Source organism: Chionomys nivalis, chromosome 7 (genome assembly GCF_950005125.1).
Source record: "Chionomys nivalis chromosome 7, mChiNiv1.1, whole genome shotgun sequence".
NCBI classification, from domain to species: domain Eukaryota; kingdom Metazoa; phylum Chordata; class Mammalia; order Rodentia; family Cricetidae; genus Chionomys; species Chionomys nivalis.
The window spans coordinates 89,657,419-89,677,012 of NC_080092.1; the positions used below are offsets into that span (position 1 = coordinate 89,657,419).

The window sequence follows — 19,594 nt, forward strand, 5'->3', positions numbered from 1 at the left end:
AGACATCTACTTCCCCTCCACCAAAATATCACAAAAATGATTTCTAGACAACATTCTAAAATTCTTCTCTGAACTTTTGAGCCAGTTCCCAACATTTCAAATTATTATCATCACCATTGTCTTCCATGCTCCTACTTGAGTACCCAGTTAAGCAGTGCTTAAAGAATTCCACTGCTTTCCTAACCTAAAGAAGTCAATATTACTTTCAACAAAAGCACAGTCAAGCCTATCACAGCGATACCCCAGTCCCTGGTTCCAATTTCTGTTTTAGTTAAGTTTTTATTCCTGTGAAGAGACACCATGGGGGCTGGAGAGATGGCTCAGAGGTTAAGAGAACTGACTGCTCTTCCAGAGGTCCTGAGTTCAATTCCCAGCAACCACATGGTGCCTCACAACCATCTGTAATGAGATCTGGTGCCCTCTTCTGTCATGCAAGCATACATGGAAGGAATGTTGTATACATAATAAATAATTAAAAAAAAAAAGAGAGAGACACCATGACCATGACAACCATGCAGACAACAGGAAGTTGTCTGACTGTCACACTGAGGGAAGCTTGAGAAAAAGAGACCTCAAAGCCCACCCCCACAGTGATGCACTTCCTCCAACAAAGCCACACCTTTTAACAGTACTTAATTGTCCTTGGGGGCTATTCTCTTTCAAATCACCACATTGACCCAAGATTAATTTTATTCTAGGGCTGTAATGGTGGCTCAGTGTTTAAGAGCACTAGCTAGTCTTCCATAGGACCTGAGTTCAATTCCCAATCCCCATCGCTAGTGGCTCACAACCACCTGTGACTCCAAGTGATCTCATCGCCTCTTTAAGCCTCAGTATAAATACTCTGCCCACCCCCAAACACATAATTAAATAATAAAATGAAACTTTTAATTTTATTCTATATGGATATCCAACAAATACAGCACTATTTAAATGATTATCCTTTCTGCATTGTTCTGTGGTATCACCTGTACAATAAACCAAGTGGTTGTATAAGTATGTATAGTGGTTAATCTTGTCAATGTGGTTGGATTGAGAAGTAACTAGGTCAAGAGTAAAGCGTTGCCTGCATCTATATGGGTATTTCCAGAGGAGATTAGATTAGAAGGGCTCTGGCCAAATTGATGAATTAATTGCTCGATGGATTAATAATTGTAGGCATAATATGGAGGTCTGGGGTAAAGCAGGGCCTAGTTGGAGGAAGTAGGTTATTATGCATATGTCCTTAAGAACTATTATTTTGCCTTGGCAAAATATTATTCCTTTCTCACTGCTTCTAGACAACCGTAATGTGAAGGACTCTGCTCTGCTCTGCCTTCCTTTCTCACAGCCAGTGTAGTAAATTGACACCTCCAATGTCATGAGCTAAAGTAATCCTACTCTTTAAGTTGTTCTCAGGCGTTTTGGTTGAAAGGACACAAACTTAACCAATACAATATGATTATTCTTTCAGAACTCCCTATGACTTTGATCCATTTAACTAACATCTCACCAATCACATTGCTATAGTTTATGTCTGGAATGTTCCCTAAAGGATCATGGGTTAATGTTGACACCCAGCCCTTCGTGCTACTGGGAAGCAAGTGTTGGTGCCTTCAATGTGTTGAACATGTTGTTCAGTCAAAGGGAGTGTTTTAGAGTTTCTATTACTGTGTAAAAAACATCATGACCAAAAGCAAGTTGTGGAGAAAGAGTCTATTTCATGTTACAGCTTGCAGTCTATCATCCATGATGTCAGAGCAGGAACTCAGGCAGGAACTTGGAGGCAGGAGCTGAGGCAGATGTCAGAGAAGAGTGTTGCTTACTAGCTTGCTCTTCATGTCTTGCTCAGCCTGCTTTCTTAGAGTACACAGGACTCACAGCTCAGGTGTGGCTCTGTCCGAAGTAAATCAGGCCTTCCCACATCAATCATCATTGGAGAAAGTGCACCACTGGTTTTCCCATAGAATTGTCTGGTGAGGACATTTTCTCAATTGAGATTTCGTCTTCTCAAATGGACTCTAGCTTGTGTCAAGCTGATGTAAAACTAAACCAGCACAGGGCGCATGTCCTTGAAGAAAATAATCAGACTTTAGTATGGAGGCCTGAAAATGTGAGCCTATTTCCACTCTGACCAAAGGTTAGAGAGTTGGAACTTACCTCTAGTTACCTCTAGTTCCTTCAAGGTTATTGTGCTTCAACCTCAAATAAAAATCCCACCTAGAAATAGGTCAGAGAGTTCTGTGCTCTCAAGGTTATTGTCAACAGCTGTGGCTAATAACCAAACCTTGTATTCCAGGAATAGGGAAGTAGATATGTTCCTACCTCAGACTACCTCAAACAAAAATCTAAGGACCCAACTAAATTCCAGTTCCCTTAAGGAAATAACTTTGGGTTCTACCCAGGGAGTGGTTTGCCTACAGAATGTTTTGGTCTAGTGTGTGTGTGTGTGTGTGTGTGTGTATATATGACTTGTTTTGTTCTAGCAACAGAATGTTTAACTATGATGTTCTTCAATTGGTATGTTCATTTCCTTGTATCAAGTTAATGTAATGTTTTGTCTTACTCCTACCTTTTGGGGTCAGGGGTATTTTAAGCAGTTGGAAATTAAACACAGGAGATTTCAGTACTCACTGGAATTTCCTCCTAATACTATCCTATATGTTTCTCCAATTTATTATTTTCATTTGTGTCTTCGTATTCTTTACTATATTTCTAAATCCCCACACCTCTACCCTGGCGAGAGGTATTTTTGTCCAGGCTGGTCCCTGATACTCTAGGCCTTTTCTCTTCTACTTTCAGCCCCTGGTCAGTAGCAAAGTCCATTATCCTACTTCACCTCATCATTCATCTGACTTTCCCACCAAAGTCCTAAAATCAAAAGGTCAGTCTGACCACAGTCTGAAGCATCTATAGCTGTGAGCCAACAGAAACCTTTCCTTTTTCTAAGTTGATTATTTCAAGGATATTTGTGATAGTGCCAGAAGTCTTACTAATATAAGCAAGGTCATGAGCATGCGTACGTGCATGTGTGTGTGTGTGTGTGTGTTCACGCATGTATGCACGTATGTATTGACCAATGGTCAACACTGAGTATCTACCCACCTTATTTTTGGAGATGTGATCTCTTACCAAATCTGGATCTGACTGATTCATCCACACTAGCTTGGCCAGCAAGCCCCAGGATCCTCCTGCCTCTGATTCCCCAGTGCTGGGGGTAGGCACCTACTGCTGGACCCAACTCTTTATGTTGGGGCTAGGGAGCCAGACTCAGGTAGGCCCTTATTTCCACAGCAAACACTTTACTGAGTAAGCATTTTCTCAGCCCTTCAGGATCTTAATGAGAGCAATCAATACCTACATATCAGTACTCTGTATCAGTATTTCCAACTTATATTCTATCGTTCTTTTTCACATTGACCTTCACCACTCAAATCTATTTGCATTTCAACATAAAATTTAGAACCATCTTGTCAACACACACACACAAAATTATCTGTTTTTTTTTTTTTAAAAAAATTGGGATTGCATTGAAACTAGCTTTATATTATTGACTCTCAATGTGCTGGCTAATTTTATGTTAGCTTGTCACAGGCTATGGTTATCTGCAAGGAGGGAACCTTGGTTGAAAAAAATACCTCCATAAGATCAGGCTGGAGGTGGGCCTGAAGAGCATTTTCTTAATTAGTGATGGATGGGGGAGGGCGCCCAGTACATTGTGGTGACGCCACTCCTGAGTTCTATAAGAAAGCAGGCTGAGCAAGCCAGTAAGCAGCACCCCTCCATGGCCTCTGCACCGGCTCCTGCCTCCAGGATCCTGCTTGAGTTCCTGCCCTGACTTCCTCCAGTGATGAACTGTGACGTGGAAGTGTAACTCAAACAAACACTTTCCAGCTTACTTTTGGTCATGGTGTCTCATCATGGCAACAGTAACTCCAAGACACTCAACAAACATTTATTTCTCTATTATTAGATTCTCTTTCATTTCTCTTAATAATCTTTTTCATCTTTTACATTCTTGAACCTTTAGCAGTTCTAACCCTACTTGAATAATTAAGGTTTTAAATGCAAATGCAAGGATAAATTTTAAAAATATTTAAGTTTTGCTTGTATCAATTGTGGTGTGTGTGTATGTGTGTGATGTTGTGTAGCAGGCAGACAGGGTCTCTTTAGTTCCACCTGCTGCAGAGTACATCAGGCTTGTTGGCCTGTGAGCATCCACTGTTTCAGTCTCCCATTCCCCTGTAAGACTGCTAGGTTTCCAGATGTACACCACTGCATCCTGCTTTTTACATGGGTTCCAAAATTCTAATGCAGATTATCAACCTGTGTAGGAAGTGCCGTCACCCACCGAACTATCTTCTCATCCCCTGGAAATTTTATTTTCTAACTGCTTGTTGTTGGTTTATAGATATGTGATTAATTTTGCATATTAAAATTATACTCAAATAATTTTCTGAGTTCTCATTTTTTTTAACTTATTAGTATTTCCCTGAGATTCTCTACACTGTTTGTAAATAATGATCTTTAAAATCATAATTTGTTACATTGCATTGGGCAGGTTCTCCACTGTGATGCTAAGTATAAGTAGTTATAGCAGACATACCTCCATTTATAATTAATAGACTTCTACCTTTTAATGGCTAGTGGTTATAAAATTTTGTAAAATAAATTTTGTCTACCCATTGAGACAATGATTTAACTGTTTGTGAGACCAATTACAATGGCTAGCTAACTAGTATTTAAAAGCCCGTATAGTGCCAGAACAAATTCATTTTGTTGTGATATGTTATTACTTTTGAAATTTATTTCTCAGGATGTGGTTTCCCAGCCTAGTATTTAGGATTTGTGTTGTGGGACTGAAGAGCTAGCTCAGTAGTTAAGCCGATTTACTAGCTTTGTAGAGGACCTGAGTTAGATTCTCGGTACCCAGGTCAACAGCTCACAACAGATTATGTATTTTTAGCTCCAGAGAATCCAGTGCCCTCTTCTGGTTTCTGAGGGCACCTGCACCTTGAGCATGTAGGGATAATCATGAACATGCACACACACACACACACACACACACACACACTAAAATAAATAATACATCTAGAAATTGCCTCTTCATTCATATGATATGTCAGCCTGTAATTTTCCCATTTTGCAAATGCCTTGTTGGGTTTTAGTATCAAGTTTACTCTGTCCTTATAAATTAAGTTAGAAATCGTTTTTGTTTTTCTTATTTCTTGGAAGAGCTTATACGAAACTGGTGTCATTTCTTATTTGAATGTTTGAAATAATTTACTGGTGACGCCATGTGGATCTGGGTCTTTCAAAACCTTTGTGTCTCTGTAATCAAAGATTAATTTTTAAAAGGGATTTAGGAGTAGGCGTATTTTGTAATTCTTGTAGTGTCAGTTTGAGTAAACTAAATTTTCGAAAACATTGTCCACTACATTTAAATTTTGTTAGTCTAAAGTTACTATTTATTGCGAAGAAAAGGCCTTTGAGACAAAGTCTCACTATGTACGAGCATGGCCGCAAACTGTCTGCTAAGTGCTGGGATCCTAATGTGTGTCGTGCACATAGTAGGTACTCAAGAAAACATCTGTCCAATGCTCAATGAAGGCAAGGCATTGTCTTCACCCGTGGAAAGGGAACTGGAGTGCAGAGGCTTATTCAAGGTCACTCTGGGGCAGTGGGGCTCCAAGCCAGGCCTTCTGATGCCCGAGGCCAGTACCACTTCTGCTACCCAGAATAAACAACTTTTTGTGGAAGGTCATCCGCTCCCTGAGCTCCGTGGAAAGCCAGAGCCCCTGAAGACCCTCACAGTTCTCTGCTTGCATCTTGGGTGTGCCCCTAGGCCCTCTGGACAACTCCACAACACTCCCCTCCCTCGTTCTCTCCTCTTTCCTAGGAGGCTGACTCATCTGGATCCCCAAGCAAAGTTCCCAGACTCCATTCCTGCTGGAACTGACCAGCAATACACTCTCAGATCACGGTGGTACTTTTCGCTGGAATAAAAGGCTTCTGCCATCTTCAGAGTAGAGAGGAGTAGCGGACAGCCAGCCACTCCCGGGGGATGGATGTCAGACGTACCCAAGGTATCACTTTCAGTTGGAAGATTTTTACAGCATGAAATGCTTTGCCCCTCACAGAACCTTTTTTGGAAAGCCACAGGTCCTAAAAGGGGATCTGCTTAGGCAGTCAAAAAGCAGATTTTTTTTTGGTGGTCTTTTTTCCCTCTTTTCTTTATTTTTAACCTTCTGCTTCAGACTCTGCCAGTCTGTGTGTCTCTCTCACCCCTGGAGCTTTCTTTTCAATACTGGTCATTCGTGGAGTTGGTTCTGCCCTCTCTGCTTGCGACTGGTGGTTGAGCGCGGCCGTGTCTGCCTAATGAGGGGCCCTCCAGGCCTGGCTGCCCTTGTTTTTGAAACCTGGGGAGAGGATGTGCAGGCAATGAGCAATCGGATCAGAAGGGCCTCAGTGAGCAGACATCACAGTCAAGCTCAAAGAGGGCAGGAAGTAGAACAAAGAGCGAAAACATTTACAGAAGTGCCACAGTGTAAGGGGAGAGAGCTAGCAACTCGAACAAGGTCAATGACGACCGGGAAAGAATTGAAAGGAATTGCCGAGGGGAAAAGAGAGTGAAAGAAACCTCAAAAAGAGGGCTGAGGACTCCCTGAGTTGGGCTGGCTGGCTGGCTCCTAGAACATTTTCCTTGATATCTTCCCAGGAAGCTCTGTTCCTCCAAGACTTCAATACACTGGAAAAGTTTGTACAACTGGCTAGAGGAGGGGTTTAGAAGCCGTGAGTCACCAGCAGCGGTCTGTGTGTCTGCTTTTAACACGGGCTTCCTCTGGGACCACATCAGTAGAGGCTTTGGGTTCTTTGGCATGTGCTGGGTTTACGTTCTCTCTCTCTCTCTCTCTCTCTCTCTCTCTCTCTCTCTCTCTCTCTCTCTGTGTGTGTGTGCGCGCGCGCGTGTGTGTGTCCCTGCCAGCCGACATTAGGGGCATATGGTGTGTGGGGCTTCAGTGGTTGCCAAGAACAAAATAAATGAGTTGACGGCGCCCTGTGCTTTGGTTGCCATTGCTGAAAGATAGCCGGAAGGAACCACAGAAAAGTCATGCTTGCCTTCCACAAATTGGGACAAGGATTTACGGGTGGGGAGAGGTAATGTGGGAATAGCATGCGTGTGTATGCACATGTGTATTGTGGCAAGGGGCCAATGTTGTATGTCATTCCTCAGGATGCCACCCACCTTGTTTTGGAGATAAGGTCCCTCGGGCCTAGAACTTGATAATTTTTCTAAGTTGCCTGGCGGGTGAAGCCCAGAGAGCTGCCTGTCTTGGTCTCTGCAGCACTGGGACTCCAACCACCATCACATCCATTCAGATGCTTTGCATGGGTTCTGGGGAATCAAACTTAGGACCTCATGCTTACCCATGTAATGAGAAAGCACTTCACAGAGCTGCCCCCAAGAAGAGGTTTTTAAGCACCCCAAGCCTCAGTTTATCTATAAATGGGTTCCGGTAGACTCTTGTTTACCGGTTGATCTGAGACTAATGCCCAGTTTGCATGCCACAGTTTCCCACAGGAATGTTAAAATGGAGCTACTACTGAGTCTCAGGCTCTTTTAAAGCTGGCTTCTCAGGAGACTTTCCGAAGGGACACAGCCTCAGGTCTTCACTGTGCTGCACAGCGCCACCTGGCCTTGTAGGCTCTCTGTTAGAAATATTTTAATTGTGCTTCTGCTGGCAACACAATGAGTTTTTGCATCGTGTTCTTCCCCCTTCTGTGATGCATACTTTATGTTTCAAAATCATCCCACCGAGCTTAGCCTGTTTGGATGCTCACCTTCCTGGACCTAGATAGAAATGGGAGGACCTTGGTCTTCCTGTAGGGCAGGGAATTTGGACTGCTCTTCAGTATCGAGAGGGAGGGGGAATGGACTGGGGGGAGGAGAAGAGGAGTGGGGATAGGGGGAGGGGAGCAGGAGGAGGGGGCAATATGTGGGAGGAGGGGGAGGGAAATGGGAAACGGGGAGCAGTTGGAAATTTTAATTAAAAAAGAATAAAAAAAAAAACAAAAAACAAAAAAAACAAAATCAGGGGCGGTGGTGGCGCACGCCTTTAATCCCAGCACTCGGGAGGCAGAGGCAGGCGGATCTCTGTGAGTTCGAGACCAGCCTGGTCTACAAGAGCTAGTTCCAGGACAGGCTCCAAAACCACAGAGAAACCCTGTCTTGAAAAAAAACCAAAAAAAAAAAAAAAAAAAAAAAATCATCCCACCAAAAGTTCCAGAGTGCAGGGTGCCCCATGCGGGTACTGAGTTCCTTCCAATCCCGCACATAACTTACGCGCATTTGTTTGGCGCTAACTGGCCCCCTCCAAACCTCTGGGATATACATGAATGAGGGTAAGATAATTTTTAATATAGTTTTTTAACTTTTGAAGAGCTTTAGATTTATAGAACATTTGTGAGAGCAATAATATTCCTATATGCACCACCTCCAGTTTCTCCCACCATCAGCCTCTTGTATCACGATAGCAGTAATAACGCCTGGTTTGTGTTTTCTTACTATAACTGAATGCAAAGGCTATGTTACTTAGAACAGGAGGAAGTTTATTTGTGGTACTGGTTACTGAACCCAAGCCGTGTATATGCGAGGCAACTGCTATATACCAGTAGCCCTAGGCTAGGTTGCACTAAGGGAAAGTGTGTGGTGATGTCTTGTTTATACCCTAACAAATAAAACTTGCCTGAAGGTTAGAGGGAAAAGCGAGGCACTAGCTAACCATAGAGGTCTGGAGGTCTGTACAGACAGACAGGAAGTGATATGGGCAGGCAGAGAGAGGAATATAACATGGGAGGAAACACGTCAGCCCTTTTTCCGGCTGAGGAGTTAGCAAGGTAAGAGGTGGCCGTGGCTTGCTCCTTTGTCTCTCTGATCTTTCAGCATTCATCTGATATCTGTCTCCAGGTCTTTATTATTAAGACCAATTAGAGCTCATGCAGCAAAAGAGGTTTATTTGACTCATGACAGTGAACTGCGGAGTTCAAGGGGGTGACATCAACAGCATTTTTTTTATTGCTTCGTGATAGAAAGCGGGAGACCAAGTGAGGGCTTGCTGATGAGGAGCAGCAGGAGGGTCAGGCTTGCTTCATAGCACAGGCTCTCGTGACAACTAACCCACTCCCTAGACGATGACATTAATCTGCTCTTGGAGGCCTGCCCCATGACCCAAATACCTACCAGAGGCTCCACCTCCCAATATTACCACATTGGGGATCAAGCTTCCAACACACGGACTTTGGGGCTACGTCCAGACCACAGCTCATAGATCTGTCATGGCTAAAAGAAAAAAAATTGATACTTTGTTATGAATTAAAATGTAGGCTTTCAGATTCTTTAATTCTTCCACAAGTGCTTATATTAGAGAACTTTCTATTACTCTGACAAAATATCTGATAAAATAGGCTTATAAAGAGAAAAGGCTTTTTTGGACTAAGAATTGTGCAAATTTCAGTCCATGTTCAATTGGCCTCTTTCTTATGGTCCTGTGATGAGGGATTCAGCATAACAGAAGTGAACTGTGAGGTAAGCTGCTCATACTACGGCAGAGAGAAGCAAGAGAGAGACATAAAGAGACCAATGTCCCCCAATCCTCCAAGGGCACCTCTCCAGATGCCTCAAACTTCCCAATAGATCCTACCACCTTTAGGCCAAGGACCAAGTCTTGACTCTTTTAGAGAATATTAAGATCCAAACTGTATGGCTGGGGAGATGGCTCAGTGGACCAAGAGCTGCCACTTCTGATATGCCGGCATGCAAGCCGGCAGAACACTGTATACATAATAAATAAAATAAATCTTAACAAAAAAGAGGTCATCAAGTTTTGTGCTTTGGAAAGTGGTTACTGCAGAGACTTACAACTGTTAAAGTACAGAGGCTATATGTCCGGGGAGTGTTCTGCCATAAATAGAGCATCTATATCATGTGGTCTTTTGCCAAGACTGAGGAAATGCGGAAGAGTGGGTGGACAGACTGCAAAAGCCAGAACAACTGTGAAAATGTGTCTTGTTTTGATTTGGTTTTTGGTTGTCTGAGACAAGATCCCGCTGTGTAGATAAGGCTATTCTGAAACCCAACCTGTTTCCGTTGAGCCCTGGGAGTCTCAAATGCATGATTCCTCTGCTTAGCCTTCTAAATGCGGGGATTACAGGCATGTAGGAGCATGTTGAGCTGTTGTGTTGTTATTCTTGTTGTTATCATTTTACAAATAAAGTAACAAGCTTCCTAAGGTCATTCAAGGAGAAAAGTCAGAGGGGGAATTCAGTCCTGTGTTACTTCAAAGATACTGTGTTTGTTGTTGTTGTCTGCCAGTATGAATGACTGACTTGACTCTTCTGTCTGGTGTAGACATCTGGATATCATTAAGAAGAGAGTAATACTTCTTTTTCTTCCTCTTCCTTCTTATGCTTCTTCTCCTCTTCTAGAGGAATTCAGCCCAGAGAATGAAAGAACTCGGGTATTAACATCCAACAGATGGAGACTGAATCTCAGCTCCATCCTTTAGTCATTGTGTGACCCCTGGGTAAGTTGATTTATGCCTCAGTTTCCCTAACCATGGCATCTAGACAACAGTAGTGCCCACCTTACAAAGCTGCTGGAAACCTAAAAAACAGTATCTATAATCTAAAACCTCTGCTTTTCTCCACCCAAAGCATTTTAGAATCCACCATGTCCCTTCTAAGATGTAAACATTGCGACTTCCTTGAGTTTAAAGAAAGCTTTCATCTTCACGATCTGACGCAAGGAATTAAGACACACCCTGATGAAGGGACGGCAGATGGAGGATATGTTTGCCATAAGTAATACAAAGGCTATAACTCTTTCTGGGGCAGCAAACCACAGCCCGTTAGATGCAGGCCACCAGGGAGGGTGGAGTCACACCTGCCTCTTTACACAAGTTCCATGCACCGTGACTAGGCTACATAAACAGTTGTCCCTGTGTCCCCAAAGTATTAGTCAAAAATACTGAAGTCCATGGATGCTTAAGTCCCTTGTGTAAGATGGCACACATCCTGGCTTTCTATTGCTATGATAAAGACCATGACCAAAATCAGTTTGGGGGGGCAAAGAGTTCACTTGGCTTACAAAATCCCTATCAGGTTCGCCATCAGAGGAGGCAAAAGAAGGAGCTGAAGCAGGGCCAGACCTGAAGCAGAGACCATGGACCATGAAGCAGAGTGCTGGTTACAGGCTGGCTCTTCCTGGATTGCTAAACCTTTTACAGCCCAGGACTACCTGCCCAGGGGTGACATTACCCACAAAGGGTTGGGTCTCTCACATTAATCATTAATCAAAGAAAATATGCTACAGGCAATCTGATGCAGGTATTTTTTCTATTGAGGTTTCTCTGTGTCAAGTTGACATAAATCTAACCAGGCCTACATGTATTCACATAGAACCTGTGCACACCCTCCTATATACTTTAACTTTAGGCTACTTCTAATACAAGGTAAATGCTGTAGAATAGTTATTGTACTGTACTGTTTATGGAATAACTAAGAGTTTAGCACTGTTAAAATTCTTTTTAATTTTGTATTTGTATAACATATAGAATTAAAATTACTAAAATATCCCATTTCTTCACACTCATTTCAAAATCTGTTTTTGTTTTTTATTTTATTTTTGAGAATTACATGTATATATATACACATGTATTTTTAATCATATCCTCCTCCCACCCCTCACCTCCAATTTCTCCCAGAACTCCCTTGCATGCCCTCTTAACGTCATGTCCTTGTTTTGTTTGTTTTAATAATCCACCAAGTCTTTTTGCTGCTCAAACACATTAGAGCACTGACAACCTCCCATTAAACATACTCCTGAAAAGAAAACGACTCTCCCTCTTATTTTCCACCTAAGATTGGTTGAATTCGCAGTATGGAGCCAACAGATACAGTGAATGGACTGTACTATGTATTTTATGATTCAATTATACATAGATGATATGGTGCTCAATAAAATGTAGTGCATTTAAAATACTAAGTGTTGAATTGGTAGAGCCTCTTTTTAATGCACATTAGCCTCTTATTACTACTGCCCGTAACAAGATGGATTTATCAGAGCCCCTTGTACACTTTGATCCCTACAGAAATGTTCCACATTGAGAAATTCTCATCATTTGAGTAACGTTCATGTAGTTTCAGAGATTTTTCTGCCCTGTTGATAGGCTTTCAAACTGCACCTCATTTACTTTTCTTACCCTATTGCATTGGCTCAAGTCACTTGTGCAATATTGGGTAGACATACGAAGCAGTGATGAAAGCCATCTTTATATCATTTCTGATTTAATTTTTATTGTTTTGTTTGTCTTGGTTTTTCATAACATGAGTTTTCTGTGTGGCCTTGACTATCCTGGAACTCGCCCTTTATACCAGGCTGGCTTCAAATTCAGAGATCCGTCTGCCTCTGCCTCCTGAGTGCTGGAATTAAAGGCGTGAGCTACCACTGCCTGGCTTTATTGATTTCTTTTATGGGTTCGTTTTGCCTCTATGTATGTATATCATGTATGTGCCTGGTGGGCTCAGAAACCAGAAGAAGACATCAGATCACCTGGAAGTGGAGTTACAGATTGTCGTGAGCCACCACGTGGGTCCTCGGAATGAGACCCAGGACCTCTATAAGAGCAGCAAGTACTCTTAACCAATGAGCTAATGTCCCAACCCTCATTTATGATTTTAATGGAAAATGTAATGTCTCTGTAGTTGGTATGAGTTACTTTTTTATGAAAAGTAATAATTTACTAAAATCATTAGATGAGAGAATTCCTGTAGATTACTGATTTGTTACTATTACATTTACTGATTTTTTTTTTCATTTCCTAAGATCCAGTAGTGAACTTAAGTCTGTTAATATGTTGAATTATTTGCCTAGAAACACATGTTTAGGCTACTCTCTTTGCTAAGTAAGGCTTGTTATTTCATTATTTTTCATGTATTTGATATGCTAATATTTTGACAATTCACAGTAGTTCTTTTATGTTATTATAAATAAATGTCTTCCAGGACCTTGTGTAAGTAAAACAAAATAAAATAAATCATACATATTAAATGTACCTTGGTAACCCTCAATACTACAGTCATGGCAGTAAACATGGCCTTAGCCCCACGCCCCCAGATTTTCTTAAGTGCCTTCATGTCCAACCTTCTCTTCCTCTCTGGCTCCATCTTTCATGGCCTTTTCTATTTTCTGGCCACTTCAAGTTCACTTGCATTTCCTAGAATTTTGAACCCACAAAAGTCTTACAGTACTCCTTCTTCTTCTTCCTTTTTAATATTTATTTATTTATTTATTATGCATACAATATTCTGTCTGTGTGTATATCTGCAGGCCAGAAGAGGGCACCAGACCTCATTACAGATGATTGTGAGCCACCATGTGGTTGCTGGGAATTGAACTCAAGACCTTTGGAAGAGCAGGCAATGCTCTTAACCACTGAGCCATCTCCCCAGCCCAGTACTCCTTCTTTTTCTCAGCGTAATTATTTTCATGTTCATGTGTATTGTAGCAGTGTTGAACGTCCATGTTTATTCCTTTTAAATGTGTTTGTGGAGTGGGGAAGGAGGGGAAGGGAAGGGGAGGGGGACTCCATAGGTCTATAGAAAGAGCTAGCAGTTTCCTTTAAGTTCATCATTTCACTGAGATGTTGTGCTTAAAGGATGTTTTAAGTTATGCTGAGCACCAAGAGTACAACAGTATATAAAGTCAAACAATATCCTTGTCCTCATCATATTTATTCACATTTATTTCTCCCTCCTCCTCCTCCTCCTCCTCCTCCTCCTCCTCGTCCTCCTCCTCTTCCTCCTCTTTATTTTTCTAGACAGTCTCACTATGAAGCTCAGGCTTGACTCAGACTCATGGCAATCCTCCTGTCTAGGATACCCAAGTTCTAGGTTTACAGACATGAGTGACAGCACCTAGCTAATTCTTTAGGATAGAGGGGTCAAGTAATCATACCAAACGCGTAATTCCAACTGGAGATAAATGTTCTACGGAAAACAAACAGGTTTTTGGGAAGAAAGTAATCCTTTCTTATGGAGGTAATCCTTTATTTCATGTGGGAACAGATTACTAGGAGAGCAAGAGGACACTACATCAGATGAACAGTGAATCTCCAACCGATTTGAGTCTCCATAAAATTTTGACGAGTTTTATTATTGTAGTTGTTGTCTGTTTTCCATTGATGGGGATTGAATCCAGAGCCTTGCCTGCCCTTACTAAGCAAGTGCTTTATCACCAGGCTGTACTCCCCAGCCTTAACAAATTTTAGTGTGCACATGACTGTTTAAGATGAAAATGCTATTTCCCAACCTCTTTAGTAGCTGAGTGAGACCATGTGACAAAATTGCCATCCGTAGAATGCAGATAAAAGTGCAGTGGGCACAGGGCAGGGAACCCTGACTGCTCTTTGGACTGGAGAGAGAGGGGGAGGGGAGGGGGCGTGGGGAGTGGGGGAGGGGGAGGGAAAAGGGAGGCGGGGAGGAGGTGGAAATTTTTAATAATAAAAAAATTTAATAAAAAAAGTGCAGTGGGCAACTTCCTGGACGTTTCTTTATGAATCTTTTTGTTGTTGCTGTTAGTTTGCTGAGACAGGGTCTCTCTACATAGTCCTGGCTGTCCTGGAACTCACTATATAGACCAGGCTGGCCTCAAATTCTGAGAGATTCTCCTGCCTTTGCCTCCAGAGTTCTGGGATTAAAGATGTGACCACCACACCCAACCAGGAAGTATCTTTGAAAGGAGGCTATGATCCTGTTGCCTTGCTGTTTTGATTTTATGAATGCAACATGATTGTTTCAACTGAATATTACATTAGCTATCGGTAAATGATGGAGCAAGAAGACACAAGAAGCCTACGGTCAATTGTGGTAGAGCAGAAAGAGGAAAAGGAGGAGGGAGAGAGGAATAGGAGGAGGAGAAGAGAAAGAAGGAGGAGGAAGAAGAGGAAGAAGAAGGAGAGGAAGAAGGAGAGGGAGGAGGAGGAAGAGGAGGAGGAGGAGGAAGAAGAAGAAGAAAGAAGAAGAAGAAGAAGAAGAAGAAGAAGAAGAAGAAGAAGAAGAAGAAGAAGAAGAAGAAGAAGAAGAAGAAGAAGAAGGTGCTGATGATGATGGCAAGGAGAAAGAGGAGGAAGCAGAAGGCTTGGTTATCTTGAAACCAGTAGTTTCTTAGGACCACTATATTAGCTGTGCTTCTGCTAACATAAAATACCCCAAGAAAATTATCATAAGGAGGAAAGAAAGGGGGTCTGGTACCTGAAGTTCAGCTTAGGGTTGGGGTAGACACTAAGTTATAGTCCATCAATGTGGAGAAGTCAAGGCAGCAGGAACCTGAAACAGTCAGTGACATTAATTAGAACCACAGCCAAGAACAGAGACGGAGAGACGGTTCAGTGGGTGGAGGTGTCTGCTGTGAAATCTGACGTCTCAGCCCAATCCCTCGGACCCGCCGCTGGAAGGAGAGAACTGACTCCTGCAGGCTGTCCTTTGGGCACCACATACTGCGCTGTGAAATGAGCACACACACACTAAATAAATACAATGTTAGAGTGTATCAAAATATAGAGCTATTCATTAATACACACATGCCTTGTTCAGCTTACCTTTTCCACTCTTACACAACCTGGGACCCCTTGCCTAGGGAATGGTGCTACCCACAATTTCCCTCCTCAACAGTCAATACAATTCCCCACAGATCTGTCCACCCAACCTGGATACTCCTTCACTGAGACTCCCTTCCCAAGTAATTCTAGCTTGTGTCAAGAAAATTAAAACAAGCTATGGTAGACCACTTACCATACATTTCAAGAGTCCCTCTGAAACCTTGGATAGTACGGAGTCCTGTATATTCTGTATTGTTTTGACCTATAACACACATGCCTATAATAGGGTTTAATTTATAACTTAGGCAAAATAAGATATTAATAATAATTCATGATAAAATAGAATACTATTTAAATTTACTATAGTAAAAGTTATGCAAATATGGTCTCTCTCTCTCTCTCTCTCTCAAAACTTCTTACACTGAAGATGCTTCTAGTGTTCAGGTGAGAGGGTGTGATACGTGAGAAGCTGATGATGTGAACCACAGGGAATGATGCAGGGTTTGCGATACAGGCATCGTGATACCATGACGGTGGATGTGACAGCCAAAATGACTAGGTGGTAAAAAGGAGGGCAGAACATACAGTGTGGAGAGCGAACAAAAGGATCGTTCCCATTCCAGGGGTGAAAAGGGTGGGAGAGCCGGATAGTTCAGAGTAGTGAGCAATTTAGGATTTATGGGATAATGTACCGTTTAGGATCATGTTTGTTTCTAGTTTTTCATTTAACATTTTCAGAGTAGAGCTGTCTGTAACCATGAAGCCTAAACCAAGAGGATCTGGGGAGGGGAGGAGGGAAGCGATATACAATGGAATACTCTTTGGTTGCTATTTCATGCTTCTTGTTTTAGGTCTTTTCTCTATACAGCTGAATCTAATCTTAACTTGTGCTAACCATGAGCATCAAGTCTTCAGGATGAGAAAGGGAGACACACACCAGGAACTGACAAGTCAGTAGGACAAACAGTCAGAGTCTAGACCTGAGCGAAGCAGCCAGTTCACTTGAGCTCAGTCTGGAGTCCCATTGGTTGATAACCAAACAAGGCTATCTGTGTTGACTGCCTACCAGGTATGCCCATCCGGCTGTCCATTAACTCATACATCCAAGGACAGCTATGGATATGACCCAATATACTTGTAGATGACGACATGATGTTGCAATGTCCGAGACTGGACGGCACTGGGTTCTACACTGTGCCTGGCCCTGTGGTACAGGGATAGTTACTAGGTCCTTGAGTCCTAATGTTGGGACCATTTGGAGTCCTGGCCTCCAGCTGCTCTTCCCTGCTAGAGATATTTACTTTCCTTCTGATTTGAGTTACTGAAAGCTGTGTCAAAGTTGTTTACCAGAAGTTGTTTACCAGCTCTGCTTCATGAGCACGTGTTGCCTTGGCCTTGTCGATCAGAGGATAACTTAACTGTTGGGTATATAAGGCTCCGTGGCACTATTGAATAGAGGGCTTATCAGTGACTAGAGGTCCATGTCTCTGTCTGTCTTTCTGTCTATATGTGTCTTTGTGTGTTTCAATCTCCAGCCCCTTGCCCAAAGCTCACGAGCTGTATGGTAGCACATAGAGCGCAGACAGGCATTGTGCGCTGCATCCTAACATTACTGCGACACTGTAGCATTATCCCCTTTGACAGTGGAGTGCATGGTGCCCCCCCCCATAGCCTTGTCCCAGAGTCACACCACTGTGGGTACCTGAGCAGAAACTTGAGACCTTTGTTATTTAATTTCAAAGCTCCTTCTCTTCCTTTTTTGCCTACTTGATGACTCCTGCCCTGCTGTGGATCCTTATGTTGGGGAAGCCTCAGAAGTAAATAAATAGTCTGAGCTGATTACCCTCAGTTTGATGATTTGTCAGCCCAGCTCCTGAAGAGTAAAATAGACAGAAGCAGGCTTTTTTACCCCTCTCTCTGCCGTTCTGGACTTTGTTTAAAAGTAGGCATAACGCTGTGTTTTTAAAAGCCATGTTTCTGTCCTTGTGGGTCAAATGGGAGGTGGGTATGTTGGAGAAAGTCAAGATTACATAAAAAATGAAAAAAAATGGTTTTCTGTGTGTGAAAGTCACATCAGGAAGACTTAATTGCAAGCAGCAACCTGCCCTGCTCACAGCTCTGCCCAGCACATGGAGACGCTGGGATGTCAAAATGACCTGAACTCTCTGCGACAGGTTTCTCTTAGCACCAAACAGCTAGGTAGGCCCGAGGGCCTGGTGGCAGAAGCCTAACTTGGGAGTAGGACAGACCTAGTCCCATGGTGACAACCCTTCTTGTTCACTCACAGTAGGTAGACTGGATGGCATGCTGCCAAGCATGCTAGTAAGCCCTGGAGGTTTCCGTAGGCCATCTGGAAGACAGGTAGGACCCTATCGTTATAGTACAGGGTAGTACGAGCAAGTTTACATCTGATGGTCCTTGGTAGATCTGCTAGGAAAAAGGAGTCGAGGGCCTGAGAGGATGGTTCAGCCAGTGAAGGGCCTGCCTTGTAAACATAAAGACCTAAATTCAACCCCCAGCATCCTCATAAGTGTGAGCCTGTAATACTAACACTGGGAAGGAAGAGACTGGAAGACTCTTAGGACTCCCTAGCCTGCCAGACTAATTGGATCAGTGAGTAACAGGTTCAGTGAGGAACCCTGTCTCAAAATAAAAGGTGAAGAAACATTTGAGGTAGACACCTGACGTTGATCTCTTGCCTACATACACATTAATAATAATAATAACAGTAATAATAATAATAATAAAAGGAAGTCAATGCTGTTTTCAAGATTGGCGATCTTCTACTGGAAGATGTCTATCAGTCCCGCTGTGCCTCCGCCTGACGTCCCATCACCTCTCAATGTCCATCAGTCCCGCTGTGTCTCTGCCTGACATCCTGTCACCTCTTAGTGTCCATCAGCCCCGCTGTGCCTCTGCCTGATGTCCCGTCACCTCCTCTAACTCTGGTTCTCCTGCCTTCCTCTCTCTGTGTGGAAATATGAGAGAAGTATGTGTGCCCACGTGTATAATGTGTATGTGGAGGCAAGGTCAACCTTGGTATCATTCCGCAGATGCGATCAACCTTGCTTTTTGAGACAGGGCATTTCATTTGGCCTGGATTAGTCTATTATGGTAGGTTTGAACGACGAGCAAATCCAAGGGTACACCTGTCTCTGCCTGCCTAGCACTGGGTTTACAAGTATCCACTGCCACGCCTGGCTTTTTCATGTGGGTTCTGGGAGTCAAACTCAAGTCCTCAAGCTTGCGTGGCCATCTCCCCACCTCCTGCCTCTTTCCTTAAAGACCTGTGGGATTATTTGGGGCCATGCAGGTCATCCAGGATAATCTCATCTCAATCTTTTCCTTACATTAGGCAATATGGTTTTTGGGTTCTGTGGATTCAGATGGGGACTTTTTTGGCTGATTTTTTTTTTCTGCCTACTTCAATAAATACTTAGTAAGACAAAACCATAACCACTGATTTTGTTTTAGACTAATTCAGGACGTGCTGCAGTTTGAATGAAAATGGTTCACAGAGAGTGTAACTATTGGAGGAGTGGCCTTGTTGAAGGAAGTGTGTCAATGTGGGTGGCCTCAAGTTTCAATGCTCAAGCCAGGCCCAGCGTTGCTTTCTCTTCTTGCTGCCTGCGAATCCAGATGTAGAACTCTCAGCCACCTCTCTACAAACCTGTCTGCTTGTGTGATGCCGTGTTTTTTCCCATGACAATAATGAACTAAACCTCTGTACTGTAAGCCAGCGCCAGTGAAATGTTTTCCTTTATAAGAGTTGCCATGGTCATGGTGTCTCTTCGCTGCAATAGAACTCTACCCAAGACAGGAAGAGTGATCAGGGACAACCTTTTCCCAGATCTTCCTTAGACTAGAGACTGGGATGCCCACAGTGTGGGAAAGCATGGAATTCTGAAACCAAAAAACCCACAATGATGAACTGTACCCTCAAACTATGAGCCAAAATA

The 19,594-nt window shown here is 42.9% G+C and overlaps 1 long non-coding RNA gene across 3 annotated transcripts in view; it reads left to right on the plus strand.

Moving 5' to 3' along the window:
• LOC130876737 (uncharacterized) overlaps positions 1-19,369 on the plus strand; it is a 129,326-nt gene extending 109,957 nt beyond the window's left edge. Inside the window, exons 3-4 of one of the 3 annotated variants that reach the window (XR_009057349.1) lie at positions 5,879-6,065; positions 10,465-10,552. This is a non-coding gene — a long non-coding RNA (uncharacterized LOC130876737). Of the gene's footprint in view, positions 1-5,878; positions 6,066-10,464; positions 10,553-19,109 lie in introns of those variants that run through there. The other 2 variants (XR_009057351.1, XR_009057350.1) reach the window with 2 other exon arrangements.
• The last annotated feature ends 225 nt before the right edge of the window (positions 19,370-19,594 follow it).